Source organism: Microtus ochrogaster, unplaced genomic scaffold, assembly GCF_000317375.1.
Source record: "Microtus ochrogaster isolate Prairie Vole_2 unplaced genomic scaffold, MicOch1.0 UNK12, whole genome shotgun sequence".
Classification (NCBI taxonomy): Eukaryota; Metazoa; Chordata; class Mammalia; order Rodentia; family Cricetidae; genus Microtus; species Microtus ochrogaster.
Genome location: NW_004949110.1, coordinates 476,021 through 491,332, shown reverse-complemented (window position 1 = coordinate 491,332; position 15,312 = coordinate 476,021).

The following is a 15,312-nucleotide window of genomic DNA, read 5'->3' as shown; positions in this document are numbered from 1 at the left end:
CAAGAAAATTGAAATAACCTCTGCCTCCTATCTTATCACCATGGTTAACCACAGAAACAACATAAAGCCTATAAACTCATGGAAACTGAACATCTCACTACGGAATGACTACTGGGTCAAGGCAGAAATAAAGAAAGAAATGAGAGATTTCTTAGAATTCACTGAAAATTAAAGCACAACATGTCAAGACTTACAGGACACAATGGAAACTTCATAGCACTAAGTGCCTACATAAAGAAATTACAGAGGTATCATACTATCAACTTAATAGCACACTCATAAGCTCTAGAACAAAAGGAAGCAAGCACACCCAAGAAGAGTAAATGGCAGGGAATTATCAGTCTAAGGAATGAATCAATAAAATAAAAACAAAGAGAACAACTCAAAGATTCAATGAAACAAAGATCTTCGTTCATTGAGAAAATCAACACGATAGACAAACTCTTATCTAAATATAACTAAAGGACTAACTAAAAGAGATAATATCCAAATTAACAAAATCAGAAATAAAAAAAGAAACATAACAAGCCACCAAGAAAACATAGCCACCAAGGAAATCTAAAAAATTAAATGATAACTTTAAAAAACAGTACTCCACCAAATTGGAAAATCAAATCTAAAATTTAAAAGAAAGACAATTTTCTCAATACATATCACTTACCAAAATGAAATAAAGGCGAGATGAACAATTTAAATAGATCTATAGTCTCCAAGGAAATAGAAGTAGTCACTATAAATCTGTCTCAACCCCCCCTCAAAGCCAGAAGGTTTTAGCACAGAATTCTACCAGACTTTAAGAAAGAACTAATATTTTTCAAATTATTTCAAAAATAGAAACAGAAGGAACATTGTCAAATTCATTTATGAGATCACAGTCACCTTGGTTCCTGGACCACACAAAGATTCAACAAAGAAAATTACAGACCAATTTCCCTCATGAACATTGACACAAAAAATACTCAATAGCATACTTGCAAACCAAATCCTATGGCACATCAAAAACATAATCCAGCCGGGCGGTGGTGGTGCACGCCTTTAATCCCAGCACTCGGGAGGCAGAGGCAGGCGGATCTCTGTGAGTTCGAGACCAGCCTGGTTTACAGAGCTAGTTCCAGGACAGGCTCCAAAGCCACAGAGAAACCCTGTCTCGAAAAACAAAAAACAAAAAACAAAAACAAAAAAACATAATCCACCATGATCAAGTAGGCTTCATCCCAGAGATACAGGGAGGGTTCAACATCTGGAAATCTGCCAATGTAATCCACCATATAAACAAACTAATAAAAAAATCACATGGCCATTTCAGTAGATGCTGAAAAAGCCTTTGACAAAATCCAACACTCCACATGATAAAAGTCTTATAGAGATCAGGGATACAAGAAACATTCCTAAATATAATAAAAACAATATACAGCAAGCTAATAGCCAACATCAAATTAGATGGAGAGAATCTTAAAGTAAATCCACTAGAATCAGGAACAAGACAGGCCACCCACTCTCTTCATATCTATTAAACATGGTACTTGAGTTCTAGCTAGACTAATAGGACAGCAGAAGGAAATCAAAAGGATACAAATTGTAAAGGAAGAAGTCAAAGTATCATTATTTGCAGATTATATGGTAGTATACATAAGTGATCCTAAAAATTCTACCAGGGACCTCCTATAGTTCATAAATACCTTCAATGAAGTGGCTGGATACAAGATTAACAACAACAACAAAAAGAGTAGTCTTCCAATACACAAGTAACAAATAGACTGAGAAAGAAATCAGAGAAGCAATACTCTTCACAATAGCCACGTTCAATATAAAATATTTTGGGGTAACTCTAACCAAGCAAGTGAAAGACTTGTATGACAAAAACTCTTAAGTATTTGAAGAAAAATTTGGAGAAGATATCCATGCTCATGGATTGGTAGGATTAATACAGTAAAAATGGCTGTCTTACCCAAAGCAGCCTACAGATTCAGCATAATTTGCTTCAAAATTCCAGCTCAGTTTTTCACAGACCTTGAAATAACAATACTCAAATTCACATGGAAAAACAAAAACCCATGATCACTAAAACAATCCTGTACAATAAAAGAACTTCCAGAGGTATTACTGTCTCTGATTTTAAAATGTACTTAAGAGTATAGTAATAAAAACTGCAGGGTATTGACATAAAAATAGATAGATTGATCAATAGAATCAAATGAAGACACAGACATAAATCCACACATCTAAAGACAACTGTTTTTTGATAAAGAAGCCAGGAATATACACTGGAAAGAGAGAAAACATCTTCAACCAATAGTACTGATATAACTGAGTGTTGGCATGCAGAAGAATGTAAATAGATCCATATCTGTCACCCTGCACAAAACTCAAGTCCAAGTGGATCAAAAACCTCAATATAAAACCAGATATACTGAACCTGATAGAAGAGAAAATGGGGAAAACATTGAACACATTGGCACAGGAGACAACTTCCTAAACAGAATATCAATAGCACAGGCATCAAGACCAACAATAAATAAATAGGACCTCATAAAGCTGAAAAGCTTTTACAAGGGAAAGGACCCCTTAAATAGGACAGAACAGCAGCCTACAGAATTGGAAGAGATTTTCACCAACTCCATATCTGACAAGGACTAATATCCAAAATATATAAATAACTCAAAAAACTAGATACCAATAGCCCAATATCTAAACAGATAATTCTCAACAGAGGAAGCCCCAATGGCTGAGAAACATTCAAAGAAATTCTCAATCGTCAGGAAAATGCTAATCAAAACTACTTTGAGATTCCATCTTACACCTGTCAGAATGGCTAAGATCAAATACACAAGTGCCAACTACGCTGGTGAGGGTGTTGAGCCAGAGGAACACTCCTCCATTGGTGGTAGGAGTGCCAACTTGTACCCTTACTGTGGAAATTAATATAGCAAGATGACTGGGAGTTCATCTACCTCAAGGCTCAACTATGTAACACACTTGGCCATATACCCAAAGATTCCCCATCCTACCACAAGGACATTTGCTGAACTATATTCATAGCAGTTTTATTCATAATAACCAGAAACTGAAAATAACCTAGCAGTCCCTCAAGCTAAGAATGGATATAGAAAATGTAGTACATCTACACAATGGTGTATTACTCAACTGTTAAAATTTAAAAAATGACATCATGAAATTTGCATAAGAATGGATTGAGTTAGAAAAAAAAATCATCCCGAGTGAGGCAGCCCAGACCCAGAAACTCAAACATGGGATGTATTCACTCATAAGTGAATATTATTTGTACAGGATATTCATGGTACAATCCACAGACCCAGCGAGGCTAAGTAACAAGGAGGCCTCAAGGGGCAGGGTACACACATGGATTTCTCTGGGAAGAGAAAATAGAATAGATTTCAAGAGTAAAGTGAGGGCAGGTTGGGATGGGGACAGGAGGGATCAGATGGGTGGGTGGAATAGAGGGAGAAAGTTCTGGCAGAGATGACTGGAATTGGAGGGCACTTGGGGGGCAGTGCAGAAAACTAGTGCATTAGACACTCCCAGGAATCTCTGAGGATGACTCCAAGTAGTAGGTGATATGGGGCATGAACTGGTCATCTTCTGCACCCAGGCAAGGCTTCCAGTTGTGTGACTGAGACATCAGTCCAGTCATAAAATTTTTGACCTACAATTTGTCCTGCTTTCAAGATGTGCTGGGGTAACAGTGGCATAGAACTTGTGACCAACTAATAACTGGTCCAACTTGAGACCCACACCTTGAGAAGGAGCCCATGACTGACACTGCCTGAAGGGCCAGGAACCAGAGGCTGAATCACCAAGAGACCTGGGATAGAACCAAACATGACTGGCAATAAATAAATGAATGAATGAATGAATGAATAACGTCAATGAAATTATGTTCTTCTCTCTTCATAGATTGGAGTCTAGCCTAATTATCATGAGAGAGGCTTCATCCAGCAACTTAACTGTTATGTCTACCAATGAAGGAGATAACAAGTCATTAAAACGTATTCCCTTCCAATTATTCAATAATTCTATTATTGTATATGTTCTTGGGGCTATAAGATTTTTGTGGCTGCATGCCAGAAATACCATAAAACAGCTGGAGAGTCCACACAGTTCTACTGTAATTCAGTGAATCAAAATCATCCACGACAGAAAAATCTACAGGGTCGTAGAGAGTGAGAGTGACTGACTCTGGGGACCTTTAACTTTAAATTTGAAAAGTCAAAGGTCTTCCAAAGGGAACTTCTGGAGAGTCTGGGCATGAGATGCAGTGAAAACCAAATGCAAGAAGACTGAGGTTTACATCTATTTAATTTTCCTCCTGTGAAGAAATTCAAGACATCCCCCTTTCCAGTGTTCTGGGAAATATATAGAGGGCTTTGAGGTTTCTAATGTTGTATTTTCCATTTCTTTGCCCAGTGACATCAGCAGCATCACATGTAATTCAAATCACACTCCCTGCTTAGCACCTCCTAGGGTTAAGCCTTTGGGAGAGTTCTGTTCTTAATGAGTGAAAAATAGGACTTGTTTCCAGGAATCTAGTTAGAGAGATATACAAATAAAAAGGAACGTAAGGTTCCATCCACTCTGCTCTGCTCTGTCAAAATCATGACATAAATGGTTTCCTGTTGGCAGAGTCATATTCTCTGCTCTCAATATTTGTGGATGTTCAGACTATCCCTTTATAAGCTCTCTCAGGGTACCATCTGACAAAGCATCATTTACACAGGCTAGTGCCAAAAGGGTTTGAATGGTTCAAGGAGGGTCTCATTGTTCAAAAAGTTATGCTCCATGACAGCATTCATGGTAGCTTTTTAAAAATCTTATGTGTCTGGATGACTCATTTCAATTCCCACCTGAATGAGCAAGAAAACGCATTCCAGGCAATCTTTGCAAATATTTCTATTCTGTTAGCATAGATATAAAGAGCTAAAATGAATGTAGGAGCAGTTGTAGGGGAATATTTTTTTTGTTCTCATGGGAATCTCATTCAAATAAAAAAAAAAAAGAACAACCTTGTACAAAAACCAATTAAAAAATGGATCAACAACCTTAATTTAAAACCCCCAAACACTGAAAATTTCACAAGAAAGCAGGGAATACACTTCAAGATATTGGCGTAGGCAAAGGCTTTCAAAATAGACTATTAATAAATAGCACAGGAACTAGCCCCATGCATCAACAAATGGAGTTATATGAAAATATAATATTTCTATACAGTCAGCAGAGTTAAAAGACAGTCTACAGAATGGGATAAAAATCTTTATCTGCTACACTCAGACAAGGGGCAAATATCCAGAAATTACAAAGAATTACAGAAATGAAGTACTTAAGGAGGAAAACTTCCAATCAACAATGGAGAAATTAATTGAATAGACATCTTTCAAAAAGTAAACAAACAAACAAACAAACAAATGAAGACAAATGGCCAAGAATTACTTTAAAAAGTGTTCAGTATTTGTTGATATCAGGGGGAACGCAAATTAAAAGCACTTTGAAATATGACCTCTTTCCAGCTACCTTCAAGTAATTTGACAGCAAATGTTGGAGAGGAGGTAGAGAGGAAGAGCTCTTATTCACTGTTGTGGGGGTGCAAATTTATAAAGTCATTGCGGAAATAAGTTTAGATATTTCTTAAAAATTTTAATAGTCATATAATATGACTATTTTTTTTATCATATGACCCTGATGTTTCAAAGCCTATCATAGAGATGTTTTCACCTCATGTTATTGGTGCTTGATTCACTATAGGAAGAAGTTTAAATGAACATAGTCCTCAGCATCTGCCTGGCAACAAGAAGGCAAAGGCAAAAAGCACTGGCGCTATCCTTGCAAGCCACGAGTTCCTGAACCACTCACCTAAGGCCATGCTCAGATCATTTACCTAATAGAAATTGAGCTCTTGTCTAGTGGTGTGTTGGACAGCATTGGGCCTATTAGCAATGCTCTGTTGTATATTTAATATGTTTGGTAAGGCGTTCCTACTAGAATTTGAAATTAGAATAGAAAAAAGACTATTGTTTAAGATGAGGGTTTCTGTTAATTGTAGCATAGTTAATAGTCATTTGAATGAAACAAATCATCTCGCAAAGGAAAGGGTGGACAAGATAGATCTGAAGTGTTCCAAGTAAGATAGACCAGAGGTTGCTGCTGTGGAACCCAGTAAAGAAGAACGAGAATAAGAAAGGACAGATTCATTTCAAAGTGAAGGAGAGGAAGGGCTTCAGAAGTTCCCAAAAAGACAGCTGAAAGGGGCAGAGAAAAGGATGGGTGAAGCCCAGAAAGATGTGCACTAAGTAACCAAACTTCTAACTGCAGAGCTCCGCAGAGGCAGTGAGAAGTTCCATCGGAACAGGAAGCCAGGTAGTCCAGGTGAAGAGAGATTGACAGCCCTAATCTATGGGCCAGCCCATGCCCTCACAAACCACAAATTCGCTTGAAAGTTTTTTTTTTAATTTATTTATTTATTAAGGATTTCTGCCTCCTCCCCACCGCCGCCTCCCATTTCCCTCCCCCTCCCCCGATCAAGTCCTCCTCCCTCATCAGCTCGAAGAGCAATCAGGGTTCCCTGACCTGTGGGAAGTCCAAGGACCACCCACCTCCATCCAGGTCTAGTAAGGTGAGCATCCAAACTGCCTAGGCTCCCCCAAAGCCAGAACATGCAGTAGGATCAAAAACCCATTGCCATTGTTCTTGAGTTCTCAGTAGTCCTCATTGTCTGCTATGTTCAGCAAGTCCGGTTTTATCCCATGCTTTTTCACTTTCGTTATTTGCAGAAGATATGATAGTATACATAAGTGACCCCAAAAACTCTACCAAAGAACTCCTACAGCTGATAAACACCTTTAGTAATGTGGCAGGATACAAGATCAACTCCAAAAAAATCAGTTGCCTTCCTATACACTAAGGATAAGGAAGCAGAGAGGGAAATCAGAGAAGCATCACCTTTCATGATAGCCACAAATAGCATAAAATATCTTGGGGTAACTCTGACCAAGGAAGTGAAAGATCTATTTGACAAGAACTTTAAGTCTTTGAAGAAAGAAATTGAAGAGGATACCAGAAAATGGAAGGACCTCCCTTACTCTTGGATTGGGAGGATCAACATAGTAAAAATGGCAATTCTACCAAAAGCAATCTATAGATTCAACACAATTCCCATCAAAATCCCATCAAAATTCTTCACAGATCTGGAGATGACAATAATCAGCTTTATATGGAAAAACAAAAAACCCAGGATAGCCCAAACAATCTTATACAATAAAGGATTGTCTGGAGGCATTACCATCCCTGACTTCAAACTCTATTACAGTGCTACAGTAGTGAAAACAGCTTGGTATTGGCATAAAAATAGAGAAGTAGACCAATGGAATCAAATAGAAGACCCTGACTTTAACCCACAAACCTATGAACACCTGATTTTCGATAAAGGCGCTTGAAAATTTTGATGGGAAAGTAATTTCTCTGCTGAGCACATCATCAATAGTGGAAAGTAATTCCACTTGTCACCCTGTAAAACTGAGAGTGGGGTTGCTGGGTGCCCTCCCCCCACCCCCACACTTGAAAGAGAACCTGTTGTTTAAAGCTGTGTTACCCTGGAGGCCAGAGAACAGAGAACACCATTAACCTGCCACAAACCGAAGACAAGAGATAACCCAGGGATATAGTTATGAAGAGTGAAGGGCCTCGGTGTTGGCAAGCCAAAAAGTGAAAGTAGTGGGCTGGGTTCAGACAATGACATGCATGCACGGGGAAGGCGACTTCACCCTCAGTAGTCAGGAACAAATCTCATCAGCTGAGGTCACCCTGGGGTTTGACACCCTGAGCCCAGTGTCAAGGGTGGGCATAGCTTTAAAGCCACCTATCTGCCAATTTTGATTATGCATTCTTTTCATTGTTGGACAATCTTTTATTTTCCTTTCCATTTCTCTCTGCATTTCCCATGGGTTTTTCTTTTTGCTATACTTTTAGTAATATTTTGAGCTTTATTTTTAAAAAGCTCTTTTGTTTTTAGTTTTTATCTTTGCTATCTTTGTTTTTAAAGGTTCTAATTATTGAGAAATATTTTTACCATTTTTACTTAATTTTCTAAATCTCTTCATGTTTTTGGCTTCACTACACCCTTTTCCTTTCTTTTTTTTTCCTTTCTTTCATTTTACTTTGCTACTCAACTACTTTCACTTTCCCTGATTCACTATCCTAAATGATTTTTAAATCTGTATTACACTTAACATTAGTTTTGTCATTTTCTGATATATAGTCATTAGTGATATATTTGTGGGCTTTAATCCATTTTAAGTGTGTGGTTTGATGTTGTTCCAGCAATTTGTTTTCTCTACTCTGAGATGTACTCCAGGTTAAGCTCCTCAATAAAAACAGCCACAAACATTCCCAAATAAACCCAGAAATTAAAATACAAGATGCATGTAAAAATAATGATACGTGATTCCTCCAAAACTCATAACTCTTCAACTACTATACTTAAAGATACTAAAATATGCAAAATATTGGATAAAGATGTCAAAAGTTTATTTTTAAAAATGATCAATGATTCCAAAAAGGATACAAATAAGCAGGCAGATAAAATATAGAATCTAGAGAGGAAGTCAATCACTTAGAGGAAGATATCAGTAAAATGAGGAAATCAACAATATGGATAAGAAAGATAAGAAACATGAAAGAAAAATAATCAGAAAAGAGATTACAATTTTAAACAGCAGTAGCAACAACAAACAAACATAAATGTAAAATTCAGCAAATCAAAAGAAAAGCACAATTAAAAGCATCATATATTGTCTTGACTAAGCTGAAGAAAGATTAAAGAAGGAGACAAGGTCAAGGAAATGCCACATTAAAAAACTAAAAAAAAAAAAAATGAAAGTCACCAATTATCCAAAAACTATAGAATTTATTTAAGAGTTCAAATCTAAGAATCTGTGGAATAGAAGATGAAACTGAGATTTAAAACTAAAGGCATAAAAAATATATTCAATGAAATTATAGCATAATATTTCCTAAATCTAGATAAAGAGATAGAAATCTCAACATGAGAGACACTTACTTATAAATTCAAATACACATGACCAGCTTGAGTTACACTGATGCTCAAGCTGGATAAGAGCACAATAAAAATGGAAATTGCAATTTGATTTCCCAATGAATATAGTTATAAATTTTTAAAGGTTTATTTATTTATTATGTATATGGTGTGTATATCTGCGGGTCAGAGGAGGCCACCAGATCACACTACAGATGTTTGCAAACCACCACGTGGTTGCTGGGAATTGAACTCAGGACCTTTGGAAGAGCAACCAGTGCTCTTAACCTCTGAGCCATCTCTCCAGCACTATAGTTATAATTTTTTTTTTGTTTTGGATTTTTCGAGACAGGGTTTCTCCGTAGCTTTTTGGTTCCTGTCCTGGAATTAGCTCTTGTAGACCAGGCTGGCCTCAAACTCACAGAGATCCGCCTGCCTCTGCTTCCCGAGTGCTGGGATTAAAGGCATGCGCCACCACCGCCTGGCTTATTTTGGTTTTTTCGAGACAGGGTTTCTCTGTAGCTTTGGAGCCTGTCCTGGAACTCCCTTTGTAGACCAGGCTGGCCTCGAACTCACAGAGATCCTCCTGCCTCTGCCTCCCAAGTGCTGGGATTAAAGGAGTGTGCCACCACCTCCCGGCTAGTCATAAATTTTTAAGTAGAATTCTTGGAAGCACATTAAGGAGCCTATATACCATAAACAAATTGCTTCCTTCCAGAGATACTGGAATAGTGCATACATACAAATTAATAACTATAATACAACACATAAACAGACTCAAGGCAGAAATCACACAACTATCTCAATAGATGTAGAAAAGGTCTCCAACAAAATTCACTATTTTTTCATATTAGAAGTCCAGAGGAAACCAAGACTGTAGGAAGCATGCGTTTACATAATAAAGATTAGGCACAAGAAATCTATAACCAAGATAGGAGAAAAACCAAAAATTTCCTCTAAAATCAGGAACAAGACAATAGTTCTGACTCTTTCTCTTCTTATTTAATATAGTGTTCAAAATCTTAGCTAGAACAATAAGAGAAATAAATAGGATACAAACAGGAGAGGACGATGTAAAATTACCTCCGCGGGTAGATGACATTATCCTATACTTAAATAAGCCTGACAAATTCCATCACAAAAACCAATTAAATAAACAATTTGAGCAAAATATCAGAATGCAAAATCAACATCTAAAACGAATAGCACACTGGAGAGGTGGCTCAGTGATTAAAAGCACTGATTGCTCTTTCAGAGAACCAGATCCAATTCCCAGCTACCTTATGGAGGCTCACAACCCTTTGTAACTCCATTCCCAAACAGTCCCAAAGGCATTTCATGCACATGGCACACAGACATATATTTAGGCAAACATTCACACTAGTAAAAATTAAAATCTATAAAAAGCCCAAGTCAGTAACTTTTAAAATGTCAGTAATGAACTTACAAGGAAAGATATAAGGAAAATGATACTATTTGCAACACCCTTAAAATTATCAAGAAATAGGAGCAGTGAAGTGACTCAGGGGGTAGGACAACTTGCTGCCAAGCCTGACAACCTGAGTTCATTCCCCAGAACTCCATGGTAGGATGAGAGAACAAATTTCTGACAGTTATTCTCTGACCTCTATACACAGCCCACAAAAATAATGCAGACCAAATAAAAGTAAAAAGGTTACATAAAGATGATATCTAAAACTAAACCTTTGAGACACGGAGAAATTGAAAAAGACAAATGACCTTTCATGCTCATGGGTTGGTAGAACTCCTATTGTGAAATGGCTCTGTCACTTAAAGGAACCTATATAGTTATTGCAAGCTCCATCAAAACTCCAATGACATCTTTCACAGGGCTAGAAAAAGCAATCTGAAGGTTCATGGTGAAACATCTCAAATAGATAAAGCATAGAAAGGAGAAAGAGCAGGTATCACAACACCTGCTGGTCAATCATACTGCAGAGCCACAGCACACATCATGGCACAAAACCAGACAAAAATGACAGTGGAATAGAATGGAGGATCATAAAGAAACCCACATGGCTACAGGCATCTAATCATGACAAAGGAGTTAAAATTACACCTTGAAAAGCTGGTGCAACAAATGGTGCTGGGGAAAGGAGCATGGAAAGAAGTGAAATGAGGTCGAGAACTTTCATCTTGCAGAAAAGTCAAAGTGTCTCCATAAGAACTGAAATTAGAAAACTGATAGTAGAAAGCAGGAACAACACGTTATAGCAACAATCTGCAGGGCTCAAATAGCACACAGTGGGGGGAAAACAAAATCGACAGACCTAGTGTTCTAACACCTTTGGTTACAGGGGGCTGGAAATACAGATTATTAAAATTCTATTGCTTGTATTAGCTTTAAAACATTGTTATCATTATTTTAATCGATCAAGAGGGTCCAGTACAAAGGGTTCATGGGTAAGAAAGTGGTTGTGTTATTCACTGATAAGCAGATTTGGAGTAGTTTGAGAAGCTTTGCTTCATACTGTCACATATGACATTGGTGGCATAGAATAGAAGAACACACACGTACATACACATGGGGGATGAGAGAGAGAGAGAGAAAGATGAGTCTTTAGCAATATGTCTTGTTCAACACATGGGGGATGAGAGAGAGAGAAAAAAAAGATGAGTCTTGAGCAATATGTCTTGTTCACAGCTGAATCTGAGCACCCTTAGGAGGGCAAATGAGATCATACGACCCAGATTCAATGAACTTTGCTTTTGCAAAAAAAAAAAAAAATCTTTCAAATATCCTGAAATACTATAGCAGCTTGTTTAAAAATATTAATAGATTAGTATTAATAGGTTAATACTAACAGGCATAGCTAACACATAAACAGACCTAGTAATTTACCATTTTACACCGTGGGAAGTTGGGGCATGAAGAGTGAGTTCAGTGTTTCTTTCACCAGAGATTCCAATATAGGCTGTTTGTCTCCATGATCTGCGTTCTCATCCAATAGAATGTACTTCCTCATAGCACAAAACAAAGATGTAAAGGATATATTTGTACATATAACATAAATGCCACATTTTCTTTGAGACATGAAAAAATACTCATTGAATATTTTGAAATGGCCATATAAATCAACTATAAAAAGAAAATTATGTAAGTCAGACAATTCAAGTATAGCAAAATAATACTAGTTATAAATGGCAAAGATAATGAGTGAGAATATGACATTAGTGATAAAATGGGGCCAAAGATCCAACTCAAAGATGAGTAATTCTGAGAGAACAATTTGTAAGTGGAAAACCACAGTTTAAATATGAGAGAAATTGTCTGTCTTTTCAAGCAAACACACACTCAAAACTGACTCAATGAGAGAAAAAAAATGAATATTCCAGCAGTCATCAATGCTTTCCAAGAGATAGTAAAAAGACAATCTTTTCTTTTAAAATCTACAAAGCGCAGATGGTTTTTGAGGGTCATCTAAGAAACTCTCGATGAATAGATAAGCAGGGTAATAATTTAAATATTTCTGAGGAAAAAACTGGAATGCTAATCTGTTAGATTAGCATAATCCTTTTTAAAGCTCAATTAGAGATCAACTATCCTTAACAAACATCAATTTATTAATAGGGATGAAAAAAACTACCTTCACGTAAGTAAACCACTAGAATCCAGCAGTATGCTTGCATAAAGGAACAAGCATGGCCAAGCAGAGTTTGGATACTATAGCACATAGTATCATAGGGAATGGAAGAAACTTCTGGAGAAGGTACTATGGAACCACCAACTAATAAAGGCACAGTAGGAAATAGTATTTATACATTTAAAAAGAGCAGTAAAATTGATAGCCCTCTAGTAAGTGTGAACAGCTGGGTAGCCTGCATAGCCCCCTGCATGTGCACAAGAGTTGTGTACCTTGGTCTGTTTGATGGGCCCCTGGCAGAGGGAACATGTAGGTGGAAGTTTCTGTCCTACCCTTCCTGAAGCCATTCAGTCCCAACAAAATACACAGATGTTTATATCAACTATAAACTGGTTGGTCTAATAGCTCTTGCACTTAAATTAACCCATAATTCTTATCTATATTTAGCCATGTGGTTTGGTACCTTACTCAGTGAGGCATTCTCATCTTACTTCCTCTTCATCAGACTGGTGACTACAGACTGAGTCTTTCTTCTTCCCAGAATTCTCCTAGTCTGGTTGCCCTACATTAACTTCCCACCTGGCTACTAGCCAATCAGCATTTTGTTAAACCAATACAAGTGACAAATCTTCACAGGGTACAAAAGCATTAATCCACAGCACTTCCCCCCCCCTTTTTTCTTTTCAAAACTAGAATGCTGAATCTAATCTCCTTTGTTTAACTTTTTTCCTGACCATTGTCCGTATCAACTTGTAACCAACATTCTAAACAAAGACAAACATCTATAATCTGTTTTTGGGAATGTGGATGTACTTTTCTTTTTTTTTAATTTTTTAACTTTTTTTGGATGTAGTTTTCTAGGCTACTTCCTGTTGACTGAGGGCACTGATGATCTTATGGGGACCCAAAGAAAATTTAGGATTATAGTCAACTCCTGACTGGAGTATTCTTTCAGGCTGGATCATCTCAGCCAGCAGTCTTGAGGCTGTTCTGGATATAGAACTCAGAGAAAATGCCAACAGAGCTCCTCTGCAACATTGGATCATCTTGGCCATTTATTTCCCATTGGAGATTTGCCAGGGGGTCTTACAAAATCAAACCTTATTTTTCTTAACCCAGAATGAATCCTTAGCCTCTCACTTCCTGTGGAAACAAAGGCAAAACCTCTTCTCCAAAGTAACATATCTTTTGATTTAAATTTTAAAGTCAAGGCAGTTTAAAAATATATAGATTGGATTAATTCAGCAACATTTTTAATCAAACGTCTGCTAGCAGCTCTTACTCCTTCCTCAGCAGTCAAGCAATTCAAAGACAATAATATACAGTATCCAGACTCTCTGTGTGTTTTCCATTGCTACATGGATTTTTTTACTCTATTTTTTTTACTTTTATTTTGATTTTTGTTTTTGCTTTTTTTAAATTTTTTATTGAGAAAAAAAAAGTTTCCGCCTCCTCCCAGCCTCCCATTCCCCCCCCACTCCTCTCCCCCTCCCTCTCCAGTCCAAAGAGCAGTCAGGGTTCCCCTGTGGAAAGTCCAAGGTCCTCCCCACTCCGTCCATGTCTAGGAAGGTGAACATCCAAACTGGCTAGGCTCCCAAAAAGCCAGAACATGAAGTAGGATCAAAACCCTGTGCCATTGTCCTTGGCTTCTCATCAGCCCTCATTGTTCGCCATGTTCAGAGAGTCTGGTTTTATCCCATGCTGTTTCAGTCACAGTCCAGCTGGCCTTGGTGAGCTCCCAATAGATCAGCCCCACTGTCTCAGTTGTTTTTTTGAGACAGGGTTTCTCTGTGTATTTTTGACTGTCCTGGATCTCACCCTGCTGACCAGGCTGGCCTCGAACTCACAGAGATCCATCTGCCTTTGCCTCCCAAGTGCTGGGATTAAGTGTGTGCCACCACAGGAACAAGATCTATCCCTGGTGTATGAGCTGCCTTTTGGGAGCCCATTCCCTATGGTGGATGCCTTGCTCAGCCTTGATGCAATGGGGGAGGGAATTGACTCTACCTCAGCTTAATGTGGCAGGCTTTGTTGACTCCCCGTGGGAGGCCCTTTCAGAGGAGTGGATGGGGGTGGGTGGGTTGAAGGGGAGCTGAGGGGTAGAGCAGAAGGAGGGAAGGAAGGGGGAATGTGGTTTTATGTAAAATGAATAAAAAGTTAAAAAATGAAATGAATAGAAGAGAGGGTAGTAGAAAATGCCACCAGAGAGTATTCAGAATGCAAAAAGGATTTCCTCAGAACAGGTGTATTTTTTCTTTTTTTTCTTCCTTCTCCTCTTTTTTTTCCTTCTTTTGAGATGGCATTGGGGATGGGGGAGGGGATGTATCTGGTAAATGAGTGTGATCAGAGTACATTGTGTGAATTTCCCAAATAATCAATAAAAATATATCGGAAAGATTTGGCAGGCCACATTTTGAAACTTCGTGCTGGAACATTGGACATAAAAATGAGATAAAAAATTTCCAAGAAATATAGAAATGACTGAAGAAGTAGGAGGTTTGGGGGTAGGATAAACAGACGCTGTGTGTATGTATATATTTAGAAGAAAATTCAGCTTACCTCTGGAAGCTGACTAGTGGGAGGAGGGTGCTACAGGGTTGGGCAGAAGGAGGTACCCATTTTCCAACTATAGCACCCTGCTTTGAATGATATACAGCAGCCACG